Genomic DNA, 27,189 nt, shown 5'->3' on the forward strand with positions numbered 1-27,189 from the left:
GAACAGACAAGAGAGCCCAGAAATAAATCGTGAATTTATGGTTCAATAAATGGTGTTGGAAAAACAATACAGAGACATGCAAAAGAATAAAGCTGGACTTCTATCTCACACCACACACAAAAATGAACTCAAAATGGATTGAATATTTGACACCAAAAACAAAGCAACAAAAAGCAAAAATAAACAAGTGGGACTTCCAACCAAATACCACAGTGTGGTATTAACAAAATAATCAAGAAATATATCATTGAAACAGGAGAGTGACCCCAGAAGTAGATCCACAAAATATCATCCATTGATCTTTAACAATGGAGCAAACCAATACAGTGGAGACAAGATAATCTTTTTTTTTTTTTTTTAAGATTTTATTTATCCATTCATAATAGACAGAGAGAGGCAGAGAACAGGCAGAGGAAGAAGCAGGCTTCACGCAGGGAGCCCGACGTGGGACCTGATCCCGGGACTCCAGGATGGCGCCCCCCGACCAAAGGCAGGCACTAAACTGCTGAGCCACCCAGGGATCCCGGAGACAAGATAATCTTTTTAATAAATCATTTTAGAACAACTGGACATTCACAGACGCACACACACACACTAACACACCTAGACACAGACCTTACACTCTTCACAAAAATGTAACTAAGACAGTATCAAGAGAATGAGAAGATAGGTTCCTACACACACTGGCAGAAAATATTTGCAAAAGACACATCTGATAGATGACTGTTGGCCAAGATACACAAAGAACTCTTAAAACTCAAGAAAAAAAAGAACCCAATTAACAACGGGCCAAAGAACCTTAACAGATACCTCAAAGAACATTTACAGATAACAAATAAGGATAGGAAAAGATGCTCCACATCACATGTCATCAGGGAATTGCAAATGAAAACTAGATACCACTGCACACCTATCAGAATGGCCAAAACCCAAAACTCAGACATCACCAAATGCTGGCAAGAAGCAGAGCAGCAGAAACTCTCTAACTCCTAGTGGGAATGCGAAATGGCATAGCTACTTTAGAAGACAGTTTGGTGGCTTCTGGCAAAACTAAACATACCCTTACCAAGTGGCCTAGCACTTGTGTTCCATGGTATTTACCCAAAGGAGTTAAAAACTTCTGTCTACCCAAAAACGTGCACGTGGATCTTAATGGCAGCTTTATTCATAATTCTCAAAACTTGGAAGCAACCAAGATATCCTTCAGCAGGTGAATGGGTAAATAAACTGGGCAGCCAGACAATGGAAATATTCAGAGCTAAAAAGAAATATGCCACTAAGCCATGAAAGACATAGATAAGGCTTAAGTACATATTACTTGGTAAATGAAACCAATATCTTAAAGGCTACATACTGTATGATTCCAACTATATAACATCCTGAAAAAGGCAAAGCTATGGAGACCATAAAAAGATCAGTGGTTGCCAGGAGTTAGGAGAGAAGGTGGGGTGAATAGACATAGCACAGAGGATTTCTACTCTATATGATACTATAATGGTGGATACAGGTCATTATAAATTTGTCTGAACCCATAGAATATACAAAACCAAGAATGAACCGTAATATAAACTTTGGTTAGTGATGGCGTATAAGTGTAGATTCAGCAATTGTAACAAATGTACCACTGGATGGGGGTGTTGATAATGGTAGAGGCTATGTATATGTAGGGCCCAGGGGTATATAGGAAATCTCTATACCTTCTGCTCAATTTTCCTGTGAACCTAAAGCTGCTCTAAAAAAAAAAAAAAAAAAAAAAAAAAACAAAACAAAACAAAAAAAAAACAGTTGATTTTCTTTTTTTTTTTTAAAGAAAAGAAATAATAAACACAAGATGCAAGATAGAGGTTGCATAGGATGTAGGAGGCAGGGCAATGGGATTGGGAGGAAACATCATAGATATGTTGCTGTTAATATTCCAGTTTTCATATGGGTAGAGTTTCATAGGCTTATTACCAGTAAATAAGCAAATAAATAGAAAGTCTTACAAGGACCTATGGATGAAAGCCAACAACGAACTAAGGGTTAGGATTAATCCAATTTTGTACCTGAGATCCAGTAAATCTGTAGAAAAGTTTTAAAAATGTTGGTTAAATACAGCTAGAGTAAAGAAAAAGTATCAGGTTATTAAGAAAACAACCTAGTGACATGTTGAGGGTGGATATGGAACGGTTATAGGGATAAATCTGTCCCCCTGTGATTGTTATCTGTGATAAGTCCTGTATTAGTGGAATGGCAAACAGGGAAGCAAAAATATATTTTGACCAAAAAAACTTTTCTCAAGTTCAGAACTCTCCCAGCATCCCACAGGACCCAATAAAAGGAACTCAAATAAAATTTCACCAATGATAAATCACCTAACATAATCATGATTCCAGTAGCAGACATCTCTAGCTGTTCACCAATATTTATGCTGCCCCTTCTGCATTGCAGAGTTGTCACTGTGCCATGTCTGCAAGCTGGGGACGGCCTGTCCCAGACCCACGTGCAATGGCTAAATGATGGCCATTCTGGCCAGGGTAACAGGAACAGAAATGACGTCACCCGCTTCCCAGCCCAGCCTTATACCTCCCACAGGGACTCTCCCATCATCTCTTCCCTTCCAGTTGGCTGCAACGGAGACAACCTCAAATAACAAATGTTGATGATGGCAGAGCCACTCTCGGCCTGGGGACCTGATAACTGTGAGGAAACGGGCTGCTCCATGAATGTGCTTATACACCTACTTCTGTTAAGTCACTGATAATGTAAATTGCTATTGTGTTTTCCAGTATACATTATTGGGTTTCTTTGCTACAAGCCCCCAACACTTGTAAAGGTAGGATAGCACAAAATAGTAGGAGCAGGAAAGAATTTGCGATCAGGGCATAGGAAAATTCCTGAGGCACAAGGAGAATCAGTCCACCAATAATGACTCTGAGGTCACCCTGCAATTACACTATGATCCAGTTGTAGGCTGTGTAGCCTCGTGGCCAAACGCACAGGTTCTGGCATCAGACTACCCGATTAAATCCTGCTTGTGTGGCCCACTAACTGAGCGACCAGGCAAGTAATACAATCCCTTTGAACCTATTTCTCATCTACAAAATGGGGTTAGTAACTGCATCCACTTCAAGGGATTGTTGTAGGGGTTACACAAACTGATGATACATGTAAAGGAGTTGGCATAGCTTCTACCTTGCCGTAGATATTAAATAAATGATAACTGTAATTTTTATAGTTCTTGCCATCTTTACAATGGGACTACTTGTGAGTAAACCCATCTAGAAAAGATCTGGCTAAGGAATACCCTGGAAAGGAACTGTACCCTCAAGCCTTTCCCTGATCGATTTCCCAGCCTTAGCTTTTGTATAACATGTCATGCTTTTCTATACCTCTTCATGACCATCATCTCTGAATCCTGCACCACACTCATGAGGTAGGTGGGAATTATTATTATTTCACAAAAGAAACATCTGAGGCTTAGCAAAACTGTACATTTCTTCAAGCCACACCAAGCCTCAGGGCTCTGAGGTTAGGACTTTTTCCATTACATTATACTGCTTTTCTTGAGGCAAAGCCTTACATCCATGCATCTAGTTTTCTGAGGATGAAGGAATTTTATCTAATGTGTTAGAATACATCAGATAATCTAGGTTTGTAATTATTTTTTTATTGGAAATGATTTCTTTGAATTGTTTTCTTTCTGAATATCAACCGCTATGAATTTTTGCTCTTTACAGCCAATCCTGTTAAGTCTAAATAGAGGTTTCTCACCTCCAAGTTGCCGTTTTTCCTTATTTGGCTGAAGCTACAAAAAGGCAGCCATACTGACACAATTCATAAAAGCCAACAATGACATCAGCTATCCTGAAATTGTCCAGTAATACCCAGAAGGGCCAGGGAGGTAATGAAATATTTTGGGTCATTGATAAAATATTTATTCGTTTTAGCCAAATCAAAAGCATACATGGCTTAGGATGGCAGGAAATAGAAATTAGATCTAAATGGCCCCCTTTAATATCCTGGTAGTTAAGCCCAAAGTAGATATTTGACAAATATCTACTAATTGTTGACCTCTTAAGTTTCAGGTTTAGAAAAGCATAAAGTAATTGAAGAGATTCAGACACAGAGCAGCATTCTAAACTTGGCATGGATTTTCTCTATCAGCTTTGAAAAATATTAGATACCTTTGGAAAATATTCTGACTCGCATTGAGCAAACAAAGTAAAGAGTAACTCATAACATCCCTGGTTTGATGGACTATAATAGGGGTGAGGGGGCAGGGGAGTGTTTCCAAAAAGAATAAGAAAAGCAAATACTTACCGGGTACTTATTATGTACCAGCCATTATTCTAAGGGCTAGACTTGATCCTCTCAACCACACAGTAAGCATCAATAAATACTATTCATTTCATAGATGAGATTGAGTCAGAGGATAAAGTGACTTGCTAAAAGTCACACAGCTATTAATAGAAGTGGAATCAATCAAATGTGAATATAGTATCCCCGTTTGCCTACACTAAGGGACACAGACCTAAATCTAATTTTGAGCTGTAACAAATACACTAAATAACATGCATAATTTAACAGTTAATTGTTGACTATAACCACCATCTCAGTAAAAAAATACTATTATTACAAAGTTGCCCAGGCTAGAAACGTAGGAATTACCATGAATTCCTCATTTTCATACCCCTAAGCAAACACTATTGGTTTGAAGACCTAGATCTCAGATCCAGCCATTTCTCAACACATTGACTTCCACCCTAATCTAAGACGCCATTGTCTCACCTGGATTTTGGCGAAAGTTTCCTAATTGGACTTCCTGCTTTTACTCTCCCCACTACCAATTATTCTAGAATGTTTTAAATTTAAAAAGGAGATAATATCACACATCTATTCAAAATTCCTTACCTTGTCTATCCAGGCCCTACATGTTCTAGATCCTACTAATCCACTAACCTCATCTCCTTATCTTCCTTTCCTTCACCCTACTCTGGCTTCTCCTTGAACAGAACTTGCTGTTCTACCTCAAAGTAGAATATTTGAATTTTCTTCTTCCTTAGTTTGCTTAGATGTTTGTTTAAATATCAGATGCCCTTATACTTTTAGTTAGCATCCTATTGAAAATAATTTCCCCTTATATACCTTCCCCCATCCTCATCATAATATTGACTGTGGAAAAAAATTAACTTGGAATGTTTTAAGATAAAGTGTAACCAAAATATTTGACAACAATATGGAATGTGGAAGGAGGATATTATCCAAGAAAAGTGCATATATTTACTAAGGTTAAACTCTGATAAAGCAAAAAGCTGTCTAAAAGCAGTAGGGAAAAATACAAAATCATTTTGACTCCGGAATAAATCTTAAGGGAGATACAATAAAGTACAGACCAAAAAGGAGTTTAAGTACATTAAAATGTTAAATGTTTGACAAAAGACATCATTTGTAATAAGCAACTAGACCACTAAGCCCACAGAAAAATGGACAATGAATAGGAGCAGGCAGTTCACAGTAGAGGTAATCTGAATGGTCTATAGACAAATGAAAAGATCCTTAACTTCATCCTAATATGAAAAGGGAAATGCATATTAAAACAGTAAGGTACAATGGTACAGTCTCCCTAGGAGACTGGCAAAAATTGAAGACATTGAAAATATTAAGAGTTGACAGGATGTATGAAAATTAGAGCTCATGTACATGGCTGGTAGGAATATAATTTAATACACTCACTTTGGAAAGCAATTTAGCAATTATCTAGTAAAATTAAACATAACCTAGAAACTTCATTTAAAGTGAATATCCTAGGGTGCCTGGGTGCCTCAGTTGGTTAAGCATCTGCCTTTGGTTCAGGTCATGATCCCAAGGTCCTGGGATCAAGCCCTGTGTTGGGCTCCCTGTTCAGCAAGGAGGCTGCTTCTTCCTTTCCTCTGCCTGCTTCTTCCCCTGCTTGTGTTCTGTCTTTCAAATAAATAAATAAAATCTTTAAAAAAAAAGAATGTCCTAGAGAAACTCTGGTACTGGTGCACAAGAAGATTTCTATGAACATCTGTAAAAATTGCAAATCACTCAAATGTTTGTGAGGAGAAAAATGGAGTAATTAAGCTGGGGCATACTCACCTATGAAAACATTTTTCAGGTTTTTAAATAACTTAGTTCTACATGCCTTAATAGTAATAAGCCTCAACATAGAGTGTGGGTACTAGTTTTAGGTTGGTATGACCCACCCATAGTAGAACTCCCATTCCTGGATGAGAGGATCAGGCAAGAAGTCCTGGAAGAAGTATAACGCCACCCATGTAAAATCATTAAAACATACCAAAATACTATTTTTAAAAAGTCTATATATTAAAGCAAAGTTGGGGATAACACAAAACTGCTTAAGAACAATAGTCCCCTCTGGGAAGGCAAAATGGAAAATAGGATCTGGGAGAGGGGTCAAGGGGACTTCTACCCTATGTGTAATATTTTATTTAACAAAGTTTGAAACAAATACTGGGTGATGTTAAGTGTTAAATCTGGGTAGTAGATTTATTACTTATTATTCTTTCTATTGTATGTTTCATGAAGAAGGAAGGAAGAAGAGAATGCTAAACAATATAATGCAGAAAATAAGAAGGAACCAACCAAGGATCTTGAAGAAGGAGTTTCCATGTCTTATGAAAACCAATCTGGTAAGGAAATTAGGTACCCTAAAATAATGAACAAAAGAATTTCTATTTTCATTCCAATATAGGTTCTTAAAAAAAACCACACACAAACTCCTATGATGTAAGGATACAAAAGAATCATGGACAGAGTCAAGAAACTGTAGCAATGTGGTAGATTAAATATGGCCATAAATTCTTTGCTATTGCTTCCATTGAAAAGGGGGTATAGTTTCCCTCAGTTTGAAGCTAGGTTGCCTTGTGACTTACTTGGTCAATAGGATGTGGCACAAGCAAGGTCCTGAAACGTTTAATGTCATAAGAAGCCATGCAGCTTCCATCCAAGCTCATGGAATTCTTGGAGCATGAGAAGCAGCAATCACCAGGTAAGAATATCACTATTCTGGTATTGCCTTATTATGAAGCCCAAGCTGGCCCCATGAAGGAGCTATGTGGGGGCGAGGGGAAGAGAAAGATGCTTCACTAGACTTCATATGATCTAGCCATTCAGTGCAGGTACCAGACATGTGATTGAAAAAGCTTTCTTAATAACTCCAGCCCCAGCCATCATCTGACAGAGACCTTGAGCAAGAACTACTGGGAGAGACCAACCAACCCACACAACCATGAGACAAATTATTTTTAGACCACTATGTTTTGGAATGGTTCATTTTGCAAAATTAGATAACTGGTACAGAGAGGAAGGTCCAGGCTTAGTTTTTTCAAATGCTGAGTTTGAGATGTTCACATGTCATGGAAGTGGAGACATCCTGAAGGCGGACATGTAGTATTATGGCTCTACTGATCATCTTCATACTCCTGAGTACAGCCACAAGCTTTGGCCCAACAGTGCATTGGTCCTTAGGAATACAAATCCACTAAAAACAGACTAAAATCATGAACTCAGTCAGATTGGGGAGGAAGGGAAGCAGACCTGTGCTATGATGCCAGTGAAGCAAGTCCAGAGGACTGAAGAGAATCAGAAAAGCAGCATTTTGATGCCTTGAGAGGGAAGGGAGAACAGGGGTACAGAGAGGATTTTTGTGGAAGAGGACTGCTTCAGCCAGTTCTAAAGGACAGGTACTTGATCTCAAGCATGAGTGCTCCTCAAGGAAATAAAGATGTTGACAATAGGGGTAGTAGAGTTATTGATGAATGCCATCATTTTCAGGAACTTGAGGCCAATAACTAGGCAAATTGCATTGCCTTGGCAACTGCCCCATTAAGTAATTTCTATATTAATCTCTGAAGGACACATAAAGGACCCTGCCTGCATTACTTTAAAAGCTATCAGAAAAAGAAAATAAATTAAAACAAAATGCAAAATATGGTATGCAAATTCATGTACTTGTTTGTTCATTTAACATTTTCCAAGGTCATATTTCATTCTAAACCCCCCTGTATTGGTTATTCTCTTACAAAAAAAATTACAAAAGCCATGGTTTTGCTTTTGGGAGGAAGGAAAACCTTTATTTTTTTTTAAATTTATTTTTTATTGGTGTTCAATTTACTAACATACAGAATAACCCCCAGTGCCGTCACCCATTCACTCCCACCCCCCGCCCTCCTCCCCTTCTACCACCCCTAGTTCGTTTCCCAGAGTTAGCAGTCTTTACGTTCTGTCTCCCTTTCTGATATTTCCCACACATTTCTTCTCCCTTCCCTTATATTCCCTTTCACTTTTATATTCCCCAAATGAATGAGAACATATAATGTTTGAAAACCTTTATTTTTATAGTTCAAAAAGTGCTTAGACTTATAACCACTATACGAAGTAGACCCAACTATTCCCATTTTATAGATATTAATACTGAAACTTAGGAAGATCGAGGGATTATCCCAAGGTCACTAACTGGCAAACAGTAGGATTTGGCCTCAAAATTATCTACTCCTCAGAGGGCTGCTCCTTGCTTTAAGGAGGTCCAGTGTAAGTGGGCAAACATACTACACATATGTAAAGCTGTGAAAAGACCATTGGAAAATAGCGTGACTAAGTGAAATGGGCACAAGGGAAAGGCAAGGAAGGAGGATTGTGAGGGCCACCTTTGGTGGCAGCGGGTTTGAGCTAGATTTTGGTAAAGTGATAAACTTGTTTTTATGGGGAAGGGGGAAATGTGTGGGCCACATAGCAGCACTGCAGTGCTGGTTTAATGAGAGTGAACTAGAAAGAAATGGCTCCTGCATTTTCAGGTATTTACACCAGTGGTTCTCACATGGAGATTTTGTCCTCAGGGGACATTTGGCAATGTCTAAAAAGATTTTTTATTTTTACTGCTGGGCGAGAGGACAATACTACAGGCATCTAGTGGGTAGAGGCCAGGGGTGCTGCTAAACATCCTATAACACACAGGACAGTCCTCCACAACAAAGAATTATCTTAACCAAATGTCAGTAGCTGGAAAACTACACAGGTTAAGAAATCCTGACCTATACACATATTTACCACATTGTATTAGGGCTTTCAAGAGAAATATAACCAATAGGGTATAATTATATATATAATATATATATTATTATAGATTATATTATAGGGTATAATTATATATATAATTATATATAATTATAATATATTATAGGGTGTAATTATATATATTATATATTTATATATAATTATATATGATATATATTACATATATTATAATATAATATATAATATAATATATAATATATAATATAATATATAATTATATATTAATATATATGTAATTATATATGTTATAGAATTATACCCTATTATATATATAATTACACCCTATTGGTTATATTTCTATATAACCAATATATTTCTATATATATAATTACACACCTATATTGATCCATATCTATCTATCTATATATATATATATAGTGTATATATGTGTAGCCTTCTATGAAGAGAGAAGGATTTGACTCATGTGAGGCGGGGACTGGAAGTCTGAAGTCTTGAGGGTAAGCTGAGAATTCTAGCCAGAGCTTATGTGCTGCAGTTTTGAGTGGGAAGATAGTTCCCTGGAGAGTTGGGAGTCTCAGTATTCCCTCGTAAAGTCTTCAACTGATTCAGCTGAGGCCACTCAAATTAGGGAGGGTAAGCTTCTTTACCCAAAGTCCATCCATTTAGAGGTTAGTCACTTCTTTAAAATCTCTTCACAGTAACATCTTGATCAGTGTTTGACCAAATATCTTGGCACTAGAGTCTTACCAAATTGACACATATAATTAATCATACACATTTAACTTTCAAAATCCTATGAGGCAAAGATTTTATCCTTGTTTTTTTTTTTTTAAATTTTTATTTATTCATGATAGTCACAGAGAGAGAGAGAGGCGCAGAGACACAGGCAGAGGGAGAAGCAGGCTCCATGCACCGGGAGCCCGATGTGGGATTCGATCCCGGGTCTCCAGGATCACGCCCTGGGCCAAAGGCAGGCGCCAAACCGCTGCGCCACCCAGGGATCCCTTATCCTTGTTTTAAAGATAAAGGAAGCACAAAAAAAAGCTACCGATGGCCAAGAGACACATGAAAAGACACTCAACATTACTCATCAGAGAAATGCAAATCAAACCTGCAATGATATATCACCTTGCACCTGTCAAAATGGCTAGGCTCAAAAAGACAAGAAACAAGTGTTAAGGATGCAAAGGAAAAGGAACTCTCGTGCACTAATGGTGGGAATGTAAACTGGTGCAGCCAGTGAGGAAAATACTATGGAGATTCCTCAAAAATTAAAAATAGAAGTGCCATATAACCCAGCAATTCTACTACTATCTACCTAAAGAATACAAAAACACTAATTTGAAAAGATATATGTGCCCCTATGTGTAGTGCAGCATTATTTACAATAGCCAAGATATGGAAGCAGCCCAAGTTTCTATACATAGATAAATGGATAAAGAAGATGTGGTATACACACAATGGACTACCACTCAGTCATAAAAAAGAATGAAATCTTGCCATTTGTGACAACATGGATGGACCTAGAGGGCATTATGCTAGGTGAAATAAGTAAAAGATAAATATGTGATTTCACTTATATGTGGATTCTGAAAAAGAAACAAAAAGCAGAAACAGACCCATAGAACAAACCTATAGAATGATAACCAGAGGGGAGGGGAGGAAGGGATGGGCAAAATGGGTGAAGAGGAGAGGGAGACACAGGCTTCCAATTATAGAATGAATGAGTCATGAGAATAAAAGGTACAGCATAGGAAATATAGTCACTGATACTATAATAGTGTTGTATGGTGACAATGGTAGCTACATTAGTGGTGAGCACAGCATAACATATAGAGATGTGAGATCATTATACTGTACCCCTGAAACTAATGTGACATTGTATATCAGCTAAACTTCCATTAAAAAAACCTATATACAGGGATACCCGGGTGGCCCAACAGTTGAGCGTCTGCCTTTGGCTCAGGGCGTGATCCCGGGTCTGGGGATCAAGTCCCTGCACAGGGCTCTCTGCGAGGAGTCTACTTCTCCCTCTAGATCTCAGCCTCTGTGTCTGTCTCAAAATCTTAAAAGAAAACCCACATATAGACCAAAAAAAAAAAAAAAAAGGAAAAAAATAAGATGAAGTTCAGAGAAGTTAATGAATGTTCCTGTATTTGCACAGCTAATACTATTAACAGCTAGCACATTTTGGGCAGTTCCTGTGAGTAGGTGTGGTGCTAACAGCTGTTAATCCAATTAAGGTGGCTGCTATTTTTATTGTCTCCATTTTATAGAGGAGAACATGGAGAATGGCAATGTAAATTTCCCAGAGCCAAACAATTTTTAAGCAATAGAGCCAGGATTTGAAGCCAGGCAATTTGGCTTGAGGGCCCATATTCTAACCTGCAGTTCTCACCCAGAATTGCCAGAAGGGCTAATTGAAACAAATTGTAGGGTTCCATTCCCTGAAACTGAATCAGTTAGTCTGGGATGGGCCCACAGATTTGCATTTTTAACAATCTCCCAGGTGGCACTAATGTGACATTCCTAGAGACCTACTTTGGAAACAATCACTGCCAGTCCTATGCTACACTCTGCTTTAGATAAGGACAGCAGTACTGGGCCAAAGTGCACGCATTCCACAAATATTCCTGAGGCCCTGTGTAGCAGTTCTGGTCACCAATTCCAATATGTTGGAGGGTACGCTCCACACCTCCAAACGTTCTTTAATATCAGCTGGGTGTCCTACAACTCAACTCTGAGGTCTCCACTGGGAGATCGTATTGGATCCCACAGGTTACAGGCTCAGTCCCACAAAACTCCCCCTCACCGCCCCTACTTCAGATGCCAATGGCAAGTCCAAATTGTTACCTGTGCTTCTGACCGGCTGGCTATAAATCAGAGGTTCCCATGACCCTCTCTTTGGGATCAATTAATTTGCTAGCATGGCTCACAGAACTCAGAGAAACATTTTACTTACTGGATTATCAGCTTGTTGTGACAAGACAGAACTTAGAAACAGCCAGATGGATGACAAGCACAGGGCAAAGCATGAGGAAAAGGCGAACTTCAATGCCCTCTGTGAGCATGCCATTCCCCCGACTTCTCCGTGAATTCAGTAACCTGGTTGATTAAGTCATTGGCCATTGCTGATTGGTTCAACCTCCAGGCCTCTCCCCTTCCAGAAATCAGGGGGTGGAACTAAAAGGTCCAACCTCTCCTCCTGTTTGGTTTCCCTGGCAATGCCCCTCTTCGGCGCTTTCAGAAAGTCAACTCTTTTTTTTTTTTTTTAGAAAGTCAACTCATTAACACAAACCCCGTTGTGGTGGAAAGGGACTTATTGGGTAATGAGACACCATTTCACCTTTACAGCTCAGGAACTGAGGACAAGAGACCCAATATTATAAAAAAAGATGCTCCTGTCACTCACTGCTCGAGAAAATCCAAGGATCTGGGGAGCTGTGAGCCAGAAACTATAGATGAAGACCAAAATATATCTTTATTATAAATCACAGTATCACATGAACTAACAGAGATGAAACGATGATCATGGTTCCTGCCATCATGACTTCTCTCAGGCTGTGTCGACAGAAAGAGCCCAGGCTTTGATGGAGCATCCTATGATGGGCGGGAGGTGCTCTCAGCAGGGGGCCCTCCTCTGGAGGTGGGGTCAGGGCGGACATCCCAGAAGAGGAACATGGCTAAACTGAGACCTAGCCCACCATAGAAGCAAGATTTAGGAGACTCTAAGGGGGAAGTGAAATGTGTCCAAAGCAGTGGGGGGACTAGCATGCCCCTACAGAGGCCCAGACTGGAAGGAAGGGCTCTCATATTTACAGAGCCAAAGGCAGTTTAGCAAGTCACAGGATTTTTGCCTACATCGCCTTGGCACATTATCCCGTGTGCTTCATTTTCCTCATCTGAATAATAGGGATGAAGATACCGTATTTCTTGGATTCAATGACCTTCCCCCCATTTTAACATTCATAAAATCAGAATATGTGTTACTATAGATTTGTGCATTTCTTGCTACATTTCCCCTTCCTTGAAAGCTTTTGGGCAACTGATGGTGTCTCAGAATTAAAGAAAGGTGAGTTATTTTTACCTTAGCTACCTCCCAGGGCTAAGAGAATACAGACTACCAAGTAAGATTCAGGCCTACAGTGGCTCTCACCCCAGGCTGCACCTTAGGAACACCTGAGCAGCTTTTCAACTTTACCCATACCTCTGCTCCATCCCCAGGGATCCTGATTTTTATTGATCCAGAATAGGGGCCTCGTGGAGATTTTTTGAAACCCAGGTGATTCTAATGTACAGTCAAGATTGAAAACTGACAACCACCTTATCTATGACAGGTGTTGGCAAACAACCATCTTCGAGCCAAATGTGACTGTTTTGCTAGTTTTACTGGAACACCATCACACCCATACATTTACATGTTGTCTATGGCTGCTTTTACACCACAAAGGCACAGTAGAATAGTTGCAGCAGAGACAGTGTGACCCACAAAGTCTAAAACGCGTCTTCTGTATCTCTCTACAGAAAAACTTTGCCAATCCTTGTCCTGTTGCTACACAAGGTGTGGTTCTGGGCTTAGAGTCTTCAGCATGGCTGGGAGCTGACTGGAAACGGTGAATCCCAGCCTTAGTGAATTAGTCTGCAGCAGAACAAGATCCCCAGGCGGTTTGCGTGCACAGCAAAGTTTGAGAAGCCCTGCCCCTGCCTGCCCACCTGACTGCTGCCACTCTCTCCAGCCACTTTTTGCTCTGTACCCTTTGCTCCTGCTCAGTCCTTATCCTCCAGGACTTCACTGCAATACTACCTCCTCAGGGAGGTCCTCTCCTGTCCTCGTAAATTAGATTTCATTTGTGATATTTCTCTCCTGTCATCTTTTTATTTTTCTTCCTAGCATGTGACCTCAAATTTGTGACTAAACATTCATTTGGCCCCTCACTAGACTAGAAGCCTCAGGGGGGTTCTAGCCAGAAGCCTGGCTCCAGGACATGAGAAAGAGCTCTAAAAGGCACAAGGCACACTGAATGCTGCCTCCAAAAGGGAATAATGAAAAGAGGAAAGGTAATGTTGGACGTAGCTTGATGGGAAAGAACAGAACTGATTACTATGCAGACCAGCGAGGGGGCAATCTAGAAGGTCTGGATGATGAGCAGCTAGCGGATTTAATTTCCTCTTTTTGTATTCCAGGGTTAAATATTAGTATTCAATCACACAGAAACACTCAAGTACTTTGGTAAACCTCTGCAGACCAAGGATCCAATTTTACCAGCTGTTCATTAAATGAAATATCCATATATATGTATCGGGAATTTAATTAGAAAGGCAGCGGTCCAAGGATGTGATCATTGCTTGAGAAAGTTATATTTCAGGCAGCTTTTCCCTTCCAAGAGAACCGAGGAAACTCTTAATTGCCTTCTATTCTTTTTTTCCCTATTAATCACAGCTTGCCTCAACTGATTTTTTTTTCCTTCAAAATGCCCTTGGGGAGTGAACATTTTTGAATGGCTAACTTTTTATATGGAGATTATGCACACCAGCTGCTCTTGTCTAAAGCTGTAGTGTCTTTCAAAACAGAGCACAAGTCAGATGGTTTAGAGTGACCAACTTCAGGCCCTAGTCACAACACTCACTAATGGTGGGATAAGATCTATGGTGTACCTGGAGAAGTAAACCAGCCGGAAGGAGGAAAGAAGAAATGTTACACATTCAGGTTGCCCCCAAAGAGCCTCCAAGCTGATTAGAACAATGTCTGCTGCCACTGGTGGGTGCCTGCCTAAAGAGACGAATCACCCGTTATGGATATTATAAGTACATTTTGGTGGCACACGTGGGTGGCTCAGTGTTGAGCATCTGCCTTTGGCTCAGGGTGTGACCCCCAGGGGTCCTGGGATCAAGTCCCACATCAGGCTCCCCATAGGGAGCCTGCTTCTCCCTCTGCCTATGTCTCTGCCTCTCTCTCAGTGTTTCTCATGAATAAATAAATAAAATAAAAAAAAAAAAGAACTACATTGTGGTAATCCCTCCCCCCAAATAAAAGAGCATGCTGTTTGGAAGGGGCTCCGCTGCAAGAAGGAAAATAGCCTAAATGAGGAGTGTGGAGACACGGTTTCTAGTCCAAGCTGAGAAAACTTAGGCTAGTCCTTTAACTTAACCTCTCAGAGACCTCATCTGTAAGGTGGTTTTCATATACCTATCTATCCATTCATTTATTTATAGGCATTGTGTTAGGCAGCAGGTAGGCAATGAAAAGTAAAACCAGGCAATGAAAAGTAAAACCAGTAAAAAGTAAAACCAGATCTATCTTCATAGATCTTATAGTCCATTGAGAGACCAAGTTATTACTGAAAGAATTATATCAAGTGTAAAATTACAACTATGTTATATGCTATAAAGAAGAGATTTTTCTAAGACTCCATAGCCAAACTGACAGTAAGTCTGCTCAACAGCACCTTTGAAATATATTCCACATCTAACCACTTCTTACCACCTCCCACCATACCCATACCTCCTTTGCTTCTTGCCCAGATTCCTATAGTAACAGAGCTCCATGCTTTTTTTTTTTTTCAGAGCTCCATGCTTTGATCTTGCCTTTCTTAATGTATTCTTCGCACAGCGAAGACCATACATGAGGTCAATATCCCCTTATTCAAAATTTCCAGTGACTTTCCATCAGGCTTAGATTAAACTCCAATACCACATGTTTGTGGTCCATGGGCTTTCCATGAAATTGGCAATGGCCTACACTCTCCAATCACATCCTCTTCATTGTGCTTCTTGTTCCCTCCACTCCAGGCGAGATCTCCTTGCTTTTCTTGAACGTGCTGAAGTTGTTTCTGCTTGGAAATGTCCTTTTCTTCCCCCCAGGGAGCTTCACTTTACTCCTGTGTTCACTCAGGTCTCTGCCCAAATGTTACCTCCTTAGACAGGCTTCATGACCACCCCCATTAAAAACAACTTCGAGTTAATCACTGACCCCTTAAGTAACTCTGTTTTTTTCCTGGCATTTAATACCACCTGAGAGTTATTTGTGCACCTCTTCATTGTTTATATCCTCCCTGAAAGGGACCTTGTCCATTTTGTTTTCCAACACCTAAAATAAGGCTTATACATGAAAAGGTACTTAATAGATTTGTTGAATTATTAAATACTGTGATGACATATAATAGGGAGAATTAGTAACTCAGGAAAGGCTTCCTTAAGGGACTTTTGTTTAAGCTAGTATCTAGAGGAATGGTGAGAATTGATCTGCCTAAGAGGGATGTGGTATTCCAGAAGGGAGGAAACCTTGTGTAAAGGTCCTGTGGTAGGAAGAACAGAGAGTGGTCAAGGAACTAAAGGAAGTCCAGTATGCCAGTATGAACAGGGCACAGAGCAAAGCATGACACTTGATGAGGCTGGAAAAGAAGTGGCCAACACATGGCTTTGCTGGATCTATCAATGATTTCTATGTTTATCCCAAGATCAGTGTGAAATTATTAAAGGATTTTACTTGTGGGAAAGGGTAGGGGAGGAAACAAACACGTTGTTTACAAAAAAAAAAAAATACTTGAAATGATTTAAAGACCCATTTTTGCTCTGAAATTTCTAGGACTTTATGGAAAATCAATCAGCAAAATGAGAATGGACTTTTGAAAATACTAACCAAAGTCAATTTCAATGGCAGAGATTCAAGCTACTGAGTTCTGTAGCTACTCAAACATCATCTCTTTGGGATTTTATGTTCATGCTGAGTTTAGCACTCTCCCTTTCTTCCCTCCCCTAAAACAATAGAGTCAAAATTTCCACTTCCCAATGAAACTGTAACTTCTGAACTATTATTCTAACCATGCAGGGATCTAAGTTGAGCATCAGTATTGGAAGTTTCTAGGCTTTTTAAGCACACATTTTTTAGCTTACCTTGCCAAATAGGCAGGTAGGAGTGTCAAGGCCTGGGTTACCACATCCTGAATTCAAATCCTCCCCTGGTCAGCAATTGATGCATCTTGAAACCTCAGACCCTCATCTACGGAAGGGGGATGATGATGGTATTTTCCTCGCTGAATTGTTGTGAGGATCAAGTGTGATGATAAAGTGCTTAATAAGTGCTGAAGTAGTTGACATAACCCCTTTGATTGGAGTATTCAAAGATCCAGTGTGTGGAAGAAACCTGGAGTCAACCATCTCCATCTACCTAGGCTGATTCTAGCCCAGCCACCTCTTGCTTACTTGCTAAAGCCAGTGACATAGCTACAGCTTCAAATGCAGGCTACACATCTCTTTTCTCAGTGGAGAGTTTAGCAGATATGCAATGTATGAAATTGCAACCTCTCTTTCAGTGTCCAATGCACTACCCAACTCAATAATTTTTATTGTTGCTGACTGAGATGACAATGGAACATCTATGCCTAATTGAGATTTTGTCCATGAAGAAATTGAAAGAATTGATAGGGCACTGACAATTAACACAAATGAACAGATAAATGAAAACCTTCAAGCTTTTGGGAGAAAATAGACACCTACCTAAAATATTTTGTATCTAGAGATATAAATTTATGGATTTAGAAGGTAAGTCTCTAACAGACAATACTATCAACTATCAATTTACCTCTCATTCTTAGTACAATGTCTGTTAATTACAAAGGACTACGTGTGCCCCAATCGTTGGGATATCTAGAAACAAAGAGGGATTATAAATTGTGTGTGTCAAAGAGGGACAGAGCACCCCAGTTTGGTGAGCTTTAGAAGCGGATTGCCATAGATTTAATTAAATGTGCCAAAATAGTAATTTACCAAATAATGCCTAAAAGTCTTTAAATTGTAGAGATAGCTCCCTGAGGTGCTATTGCTCTAATATCCAACCCACTTATGTATTTGAGTCACTCCCCACTAATAAAGTCTAAAAAATTCTTTGCCTTAATCATTGACCAGTGCAAGTCCCTAATTTGTTTAGTACTTGCCTCTACCCAGCTCAATTGCTTATAAATGTGAATTGGGGTTTGTGAACATTTTCTTGACAGGTCCCTGGAGGGCCAACGATTAGGTGTTTACTGGCGCTTTTTCAGGATGGTGACAGTAATCATGGAAAAAGGGGAAATCAAGGAGGAATTGCAGTTGGGAATAGTTTTTTAAGGTACCATTCTTGGAAAAAGCTCCTCCATTTGGAAGCTGGATTCATGGCCTTAATCCAGGGAAATGCAGATGTTGAAGCTCAAGAAGGATTGTTTGGAAGACATAAAGTGAAGGAATTAGACGCCATTATATGTTATTATATCAATTTCATTTCCAAAAACACATTCCATGCGTGCTTTGAAAGGACATCTGACAAGCAAGATGCTTTTAGCTAAATGACATCTCTTCCCTCTGGGCTCCACCTAAAGCCCTTATAGCAAAGTGCCCTTTTAGCTTATACCTCCTGGAATGTGGCCTCCCACATTCAAGTGGAATGTGGGTCAAGTCCAGCATAATACCTATCTTGCTGAATCCAAAGGAACTATTATTTCCCGAGTGCCAACTATGCCAAGACCGAAAAATCCACAATCTCATCAAGTTTTCCCATTTATCCTGTGCTTGGATATGGTTTTTACTTTAAATAAATAGGAAAGTAAAGTTCAGAGAGTTTATGTGACTTGCCTATGGTCATTAGCTAGTAAGAAACCTAATCTCAGCTCATTTATTCATACAACAGATAGAACTACTAAGTGGTTAGCCCTGAAGATAGCTTGCTGAACATGGAAGATGAAATAATCACAGTTTAATGGAAGAGCAATATGACTGGAAGTCTAGGGTACTGTGGGGACCCAGAGTAGGGTACCTTACCTAGTACAGAAGGTCCAATAACACCTTTCTCAGGAATGGACATATTAGTGGAACCTTAAAGGGAGAAAAGGAGTTAGCCAGATTCAGTCTAGAGAACACTGTTCTAGGAATTCTAGGAATTCTAGAAGGAGTTCCAAATGCCAGGAGTGGGAGGTAGGAGAGAGCAAGATTTTTTTTTTTTTTTTCAGAACTGTAGGATTGGGAGTGTTGGCAAAGAAACAGAAAGGCAGGAGGCAGGAGAGGTAGATAAAGTTGGATGGTGGGAGGATTCTCAACCAGGGTAAGGAGTTTGGATTATATCTAAAGGCACTGGAGTAAGCAGAAGAACATACAGGTTCTTGGAAGTTCACTAAGGCTGAAATATGGAGAATCCTAGATGAGGAACAAGATTAGAGGCAGGGAGGTAGACTAGAAGGCAGTTGTTGTCTGGGTGAAAGAAAGGATGGAGTTTGGGAACTAGGAGTACAGATGACAGGGGGATTATTAGGAAATTAAGTTGTTAGGACTTGGAGACTGGTAAGATGGGATTGTTGATGAGGGCTGAGAGCACAGGGCTTGAAGACTACTCCAGAGTCTTGTGGTGGGACCATTGGGTTGTGCCATATGTAGGAAGAGGGGAAGGTGTGTGGGGAAGAAAGTAAATGCCATTTGGCACTTGTTGGGTTTGTAGTGGAAGATGTTCAAGTACCTTCAGGGCAGTGAGATATCTGGGTCTGGAGTTCTGAAGAGAGGTCTGGGGGATGGGTTAGGAAGTACCTGGTAAAGGTGATGGGTAAATTAATGTGTCAACTTGACTGAGTTAAGTGATGATAAAGCATTATTTTTGGGTGTACCTGTGAGGTGTTTCCAGAGAGTTAAGTATTTGAATTGATAGAATGAGTACAGAAGGTCACCTTCACCAAAGCAAGTGAGCATCATCCAATCCATTGACAGCCTGAATAGAACAAAAAGGCAGAGGGAGGGCAAGTTTGCTCTTTTTGCTTGAATTGGAACATCCATTTATTCCTGCCCACAGGCACTGGCACTCCCAGCTCTCAGGACTTCAGACTTGGACTGAATTATACCATGGGCACTCCTGGTTCTCTGGTTTGCAAACGGCAGATTACGGGACTTCTCAGATTCCATAATCATGTGGGATAGTTCCTATAATAAATCTCCTCATATATTTCTGTATATCTAACTACTGGTCCTGTTTCTCAGAAGATCTCTGACTAACACAGTAGGCAAATGGTGACCAAACCTGAGGGAGAGACCGAAATACAGAAAGACAGAGAGGCAAGTTCCATCTTTCAGAGCATGTGTTTGAGCTGCTTCTCATAACCAGCAGAATATGGTCTTTCTCTAATGAGGGGGTCACCTGAGCCCTTACTAATATCTCCCTCCATGTTCCCACAACATGGTCCTCAAAGGGCTGATGGGAATTCAGGATTGAGTCATGGCCAACAAACTAACTGGCCCAGACACAAGTCAGAAAGCACTGGCTAGGGACAAAATTCTGTTCTTTAGTGTAGAAAGCAAGAATTCCATTCTTGGTTCAATTTTGGGCTAGAGTGGAATCTACAGTATACTTATATGTAAAACGCTGCATTTACTGAAATAGCTAACAAACTTATGATAGGTTGGGTTTCCCCAAAAGCAGATCCTGGACTAGAATTTTTTCAATTACTTTATTTAGGAAGTGATCTCTGAAGCAGGGAGTGAGACAGTGGAGGGACGGAAGCCAATGTGGAACTGTTAGTGGACAGATTGGTTGCCATTCTGGGCAGCTGGAGCTCATTCCCTTGGGCACCTCCGGAAGAATGTTGATCATACCTCAAGAGTTGCCTCTCCCAAGGTGTGAGAAAGCTGGAGTACTCACCAACTTTCATGTGTTATTGGCTGAGGGGTTGCTCTGAGGAATGTTAACTCCTAAGCCCTTCTAGCCTATTCCACATGAGTCAGTCATGCTCCCAAGGCCAGAGAAGGCCCTCAGGCCTTCACAGATGTTTGAAGGAAGAAGCTTACAGTGTGACCGACACAGTGAAAGCAGAGGGAATGTGGAGAGGGCTCTGATGTCTTCTGCTAGCCAGGAGAGAAAAGCTGTGAGGGAAATCTGCTACAATGTGTAACATCATCTTCTTAGTACCACAGTTATTCTAACCATCCCAGACAAGTGATTACAGAGTTAACTACACATGCTGGCTATGATGAGGTAGGGTACCCAAAGATGTCATGTGGACCATTTGACACACTGTGGGATTATGTTCCACCAAACTGTAATGGCCAAATGTGACTATGACTTGCTCATGATCTTCAAAGTTCTATTGTATTTGGACTCATATAATGGAGACTTTTAGTCAGAATTTCTTGCCAAACATTAATCAACTTGTTTTTAAAGAACTCAATAAGTGATTAGCTTATGGCTTTTCAAGCCAACGCGAAAGCCTTTGCCAACTAACTCTGGCAATATCTTTCCCCTCTAAAGTCTAGGATACAGTACTTAGAGCATTACAAAAACATTTTAGAGTCAAATCAAGACCCAGTCCTTAATGGTAAATGGTTGAAGAATGGTTAAGTGTATATTTATCGTGCCTTTGTGACTTGAGGGGAAAGTTGAGGCTTCCATTCATTATACCAAGTTAGTTTATATGCTGTATCTTTCTTCCCTCTTCTTCACTGCTTAAGCATTTGGGGGAAAACTTTCTATTCATAGCAAAATTAAACCAGTAAATCTCCTTGGACTTGTTATTTGGAACCATAAAAAGTATTACTTTTTAGTTTTATCTCAGTCAATGAAGACGACTCATAAAGGTAAGATTTATAGTCAGCTGTTCTTTGCTTTAGCAAAACCAAGGTCAGAAGCTGAGACACAAGCAGAGGTCACACTGCCTCCTTCATCTTGCCTGAGGTTTCACACAGTAGTGGATTTTCTAAGTGCAGCTGCTCCAGATTTACATGAGAAGCATACTTCAGCCAGACTTTCGAAATTTTAGGCCATTCATTTATCACATATTTATTGAGTACATACTAGTGCCAGGTAGTGTGGAAGCATTAGGGATCTGAAAGACACAAGAGCTCTTTTCTTCTGCACATGGCTTATGTTAGCCAAACAGTATTTGATGTAATCCCTTCCAAATTCCCCTGCCAGGGACTTGGGGTCACCCCAAGAAAAAGCAAGTTTGGAAGGAGGGTGAGGACTCAAGACAAGAAGTGAGACCAAGTCTCTCTAACTATTCTTTCTTCCTTAAAAATTTTGGCCTTCAACTAGCTGCTGTTTTTTGTAATTGATCCTCTATGCCTTTTTAAGCCTCCACTCCCTTGAAGAACTGCAAATTGATCTGGGGTCTTTATTTTAAAATTTTGAAAATGTCATACCTTCCTGCTAAAAGCAGCAAGATACTTTTCTTATCACACAATCATTATCCAGAGAAACTAAAACACCGACTGCGCTTCTCCCAGCCTTCTACCTGCAGGAACAGTTTGCTCCAGAAAAAGTTTCCCGAAATTGTAAAGTATAAGATACAAAGGAATACATAATGAAGTCAGGATAGGTAGCGGCATGCCTGAAGGACAGGTCTTTTCCTTAAATGATCTCTGCAAACTGAAAGGCTTCCAGGGGAAAAGGGAGATTACAATGTTTAGCGAGTTAGGCATATCTGTTCATCATGTGTTATACTCGATGGAAACAAGGTCTATCAGTGAAGTCAAAACATGGAATAAAATTGGACTCAACTTTAACTGGGACCACTTTTTTTTTTTTTTTTTTTAAACTGGGACCACTTCTAATTGTCCTGAACCATAAGTGTAACCATCACCATCATCGCCGCCTTCATTTATTGAGGACTCATGTCTGGCATTATATAAGGATCTTCTTTTTTCCTCTCACATCCCTGTGAGGTAGGTAGGGATCATCACTCCGTGTGACAGGTGCAAGAAACCTCAGGAAGGTTAATCAGGCTGTCCCCGCTAGTCTGTAACTGGAACCTAGGCCTGTTTCAGAGCAAAGCTAAACCACTTCCTACTTTAAATAACAAGGAAAACAACAAAAAGGTCAGGATGGGAGGGAAAAAAAAAAAAAAAAACACTGGCCAACATTTGAGCACCCTGGAAAAGTTAGTCTTATGTTCACGAAGCTCATAAAAGTGGAAGTACAGAAAATTGAATCTTCATACTTATTTCTTGGGACTATGGAAGTGACCAGTTTTTGGTCACAAAAAAAAAAAATCCTCATTAGTCTGGATTACTTTTATTTATTTACGGATGGTATAGGTAGCAATCACATACTTTTCAGAAATTCCAGCGATGGGAATATTTACTGACAAGAATGATTTTTCCAGTCACGTTTAAGATTCTTACATTAACGGGATGGTACAGTGTACAGTGTATATAGATGAATAAATAACATATCAACTTTTATTCACAGTTCTAGTGATGTGACCTTCATGTGGTGACTTAATTACCTGCTCTTAACACTGTCTATGCAAATAAATAAGTCTTTTCTTTATAAATATTCCAACGATTCAAACTTTTCTGTAATTCACACTATCTTGAAGGAAATAGGAAGAGTGGAAACTGCAAGGATATAATGTATAACAACAGTCTTTTTAAAGAATTATTTTACAACTTAGTAAAATTAGAAAGCTTTTTTGTTAAAAAAAAAAAAGAAAGAAAGCTGAAGATGGTTCTTTAGTGGGTGTTTCACTTAAAATCTTTTATGTAAATCATAAAATTTGATTTCACAGGGCACAAGGTCTAAAAATCACACGGACTCCTGAGTAGCAGAAAAGCTTCCCTTTCGGAATTTCCTGGGCACTTCTAACATTTTGGAATAAAATGAGGAAGGAAGGAAATTGACAACTTTTATCAGGAAAAAAACCCTTTAAGACCATGTGTTTTAAAACACTTTATTTAGACTTCCTAGGATTTTTACGTAGGTGATCTCATCCATGAGGACCCTAAATCGTTAAGTTTACACTGTAACTTCAAAATGGCATACTTGCAAGTTTCCTACTAAAAATACTGCTCATCAAATAGACCCTTTCTTTAAAAAGAAATGTGACCGCTGATTCTGTAACTATGGATATTCTTGACAAAAGACTTCTAATAGTCTTATATCTCAGGTCTTCATGATTTCCAGCAACGTCTCAGATATTCCTAATCAACATCACCACCCCTCACTCCTACCAAACCTTTTCCTCCCACTGGCAAAGATCACCTTTAAACATCTCCACAGAGTAGACCTCTGAAAAGAGAAATGAGAAGTCTTTTATCAAGAAAGGAAACTGAAGAAATCAGTTTCTTGTTCCAGTGTTTTCCCCTCTTCCAGGCTGCCTCCTCCCTTCATCAAAACTATTTGCACATTTGATACTGAGCCAGGTAGCTGGGGTTGCACTCGTTGCAAGATGTTACTGGGCATTCATAAATGGGTGCATTTTTTTTCCTGCTTTCTCCTCTCTCTTCAGGCAATAATAAAAACCCAACCGTCTTTAATAAATTTGGGTGAGGTCCAGAAACAAAAGCACAGACTGGGTTTGTACAGACTTGGGAGTGACTTTTCTTGCCCCCGGTGCTGGTTGACCTCATTCATCCTTTCCATTAGTCCTAGGTGCCTGCCACAGGCCAAGCCCTGCGCTAAGCTTGGGGACAGCGTGGGGTGAGGCACCCTTCAGCCTCCAAGGCACATGAGTGTGCAGGGGGTGAACGGGAAGCCGGGAGCAGAGAGTGACAACGGGGTGTGCTGTATGTTTGCCAACAGAGGGATGTAGAAAACCAAAAGGCGGGGTGGAGAGGGGCTAACGGCCCCAGGAGGTGAAAAAACCAGGAGGGGTTTGGAGTTTCTGAAATTCACTTCTTTCCTTCAGCGCAGCCTTCACGCAGCCCCCTCCCCGCTCTCTGGCACGTCCCTCCCGTGCAATTGCTGGTCACTTGCAAAGGGCTTCAGGACTTACCTGGGGGCGCTTCCACGCGGCCCTCTGCCCTGCGCTCGCCAAGCCCCGCGGGGGTTTCCTCCGGGCGCGCCCTGAGCGCACCGCCAGGAGCGCAGCGCCGAGCGCGGGGGACGGTGGGGACCTCGCGCGGGGACCTCGGGCACCCGGCGAGGAACCCGGGGCGGCGCGGGCAGCCTCTCGCCTCCCGGTGTCCCGCAGGCGGGCGGCCGCTCCCCCGCCCCTCCTTGCCGCTCTATAAAGGCCTCTCCCCGCCCCGGCCCGACCCTTCCCCGCCCCGGCGGCCCCGGGCCCGGCGCGCTCCCCGGGGAGGGGGGCGGGTGACGGAAGCGGGGGCTGGGGGCTCCGGGGGCCGCGACTCGGCGCACGCTCCTCCGCTGCGGGGAGCCCCGGGGCTCAGCTCCACACCCTGCGGGGAGACTGAGGGCGGGGAGGCGGGGGTTCGCCGTGCGCGCCTTCCCTGCGCCCAGGGCGCGGAACCCGACGGGCAGCTCCGCTCCTTCTGCTGGAACCGCCGCGGGCGACTGGCCCCGTCCTGGGGTCTTGAAGCAGCAGGGGCTAGCCAGGGAGCTCCGGGCCCGCGTGGTGGGAGTTTCCTCCTGCTGCGCCCCGAGACCAGCCGCCGCGCGCCCCACGCCTGGGGTCCAGCGCCCCCGGAGGCCCCTCGCTCAGAATTCAGGGTCTGGAGCGTCTCCTTGATTCTTTCCGACTACGGACTTTTTATCGCCCACCGGCCATTCATTCATGTATCCGCTTATTCGTGTCTCAAATATTTGAGCACCTAGTTTATGCTACTTTGAGGTGCTTGGGATACAAAGCTAACTCTGGTTTTTAGCCGCCGGTCTCCATGGGGGCCAGGCGTGGCAACAGGGAATGGGGGGCGGGGGGGGGTAGCTGCTGGATGGGGCAAATGGTGCCGCCGCGGGAGCACAGAAGAAGGGATCCTAACTCAGAGGAAGGGATCCTAACTCAACCGTGGAAGACCAAAAGAAGGTTCTCTGAGAAAATCAAGTCCAAAGTGAAATGTACAGAGTGCGCTAGATCTAAAAGCAGAGGGAAGAGGGTCCCAGACAAATGGATCAGCAGCTACAAAGGCTGAGAAGTGAGAGGGGGCGTTGCTCCTCCTTAGTGGAACCAAGAGTGTCTGTTTTTAAAAATCTGCTCTTGGGACGCCTGAGTGGCCTGGTTGAGCGTCTGCCTTTGGCTCCGGGAGTGACCCCGGGGTACCGGGACCGAGAGTCCTGCGTCGGGCTCCCTGCATGGAGCTTGCTTCTCCTTCTGCCTGTGTCTCTCTGTGTCTCTCATGGGTAAAAACAAACAAACAAACAAACAAATAAACAAACAAACAAACAAACAAATATATATCTGCTTTTTACAGTCATCCTGAATAAAGAAAACTTTAAAATTAAAAAAGGGGGTGGCGGTAATCTAGTGAGTGGTAGAACTGGTGCCGTGAGCGCAGGCAGTGTAGCTCTGGAGTGTACGTGCCCAGTATGAATTGTCAACTTGGTAAGGGACAAGTTCAAAACAGAGCTGTTCCCAAGGAATGGGGATTCTCTGGAATCCAAGACTTAATTTCAAGTCTCAACTGGACCATCAGGTCGTTAACCTCAATTTCTTCCCCAGTGGAATGTAAACGATAGGACACTCTCATGCGCCTTATTAGGTGCCCTCTGGGGATCATGAGACTTCACGCTCTGGATCATAGACTTGGTTGAGCAGCACCAGGACGGGTGACTTCAAAATGGTGACTCCTCTATGGGTCCTTTGGCTTCGGTGCAAGGGAAGCTGGAAGAACATTAGAACAACAACAGATGGTGGGAATGTGAGCTGGGGCAGCCACTCTGGAAAACTGTGTGGAGATTCCTCAAAGAGTTAAAAACAGAGCTCCCCTACGACCCAGCAATTGCACTACTGGGTATTTACCCCAAAGATACTGATGCAGTGAAGCACCAGGACACCTGCTCCCCGATGTTCATAGCAGCAATGTCCACAATAGCCAAACTGTGGAAGGAGCCTCAGTGTCCATTGAAAGATGATGGATAAAGAAGATGTGGTCTATATATATAGTGGAATACTACTCAGCCATTAGAAACAACAAATACCCACTATTTGCTTCGACCTAGATGGAACTGGAGGGTATTATGGTGAGTGAAGTAAGTCAATGGGAGAAGGACAATCATATGGTTTCACTCATACGGGGAATATAAAAAATAGTGAAGGGGATTAAAGGGGAAAGGAGAGAAAATGAGTGGGAAAAATCAGAGAGGGTGACAAACCATGAGAGACTCCTAACTCTGGGAAACGAACAAGGGGTAGTGGAAGGGGAGGTGGGTGGGGGGAGGGGGTGACTGGGTGATAGGCACTGAGGGGGGCACTTGACAGGATGAGCACTGGATGTTACACTATGTGT

General features: G+C 41.6%; 1 protein-coding gene across 3 annotated transcripts in view; it reads right to left on the reverse strand.

Moving 5' to 3' along the window:
• Nucleotides 1-24,963, reverse strand: part of COL6A6 (collagen type VI alpha 6 chain) — a 140,637-nt gene extending 115,674 nt beyond the window's left edge. For 2 of the 3 annotated variants that reach the window (XM_077865236.1, XM_077865234.1), the window contains exon 1: nt 24,780-24,960. The gene's annotated coding sequence lies outside the window, so the exon portion shown is untranslated. Of the gene's footprint in view, nt 1-24,779 lie in introns of all 3 variants that reach the window. The other variant, XM_077865237.1, reaches the window with a different exon arrangement.
• Between the last annotated feature and the right edge of the window lie 2,226 nt (nt 24,964-27,189).

This window comes from Canis aureus, chromosome 22, assembly GCF_053574225.1.
Source record: "Canis aureus isolate CA01 chromosome 22, VMU_Caureus_v.1.0, whole genome shotgun sequence".
NCBI lineage: Eukaryota > Metazoa > Chordata > Mammalia > Carnivora > Canidae > Canis > Canis aureus.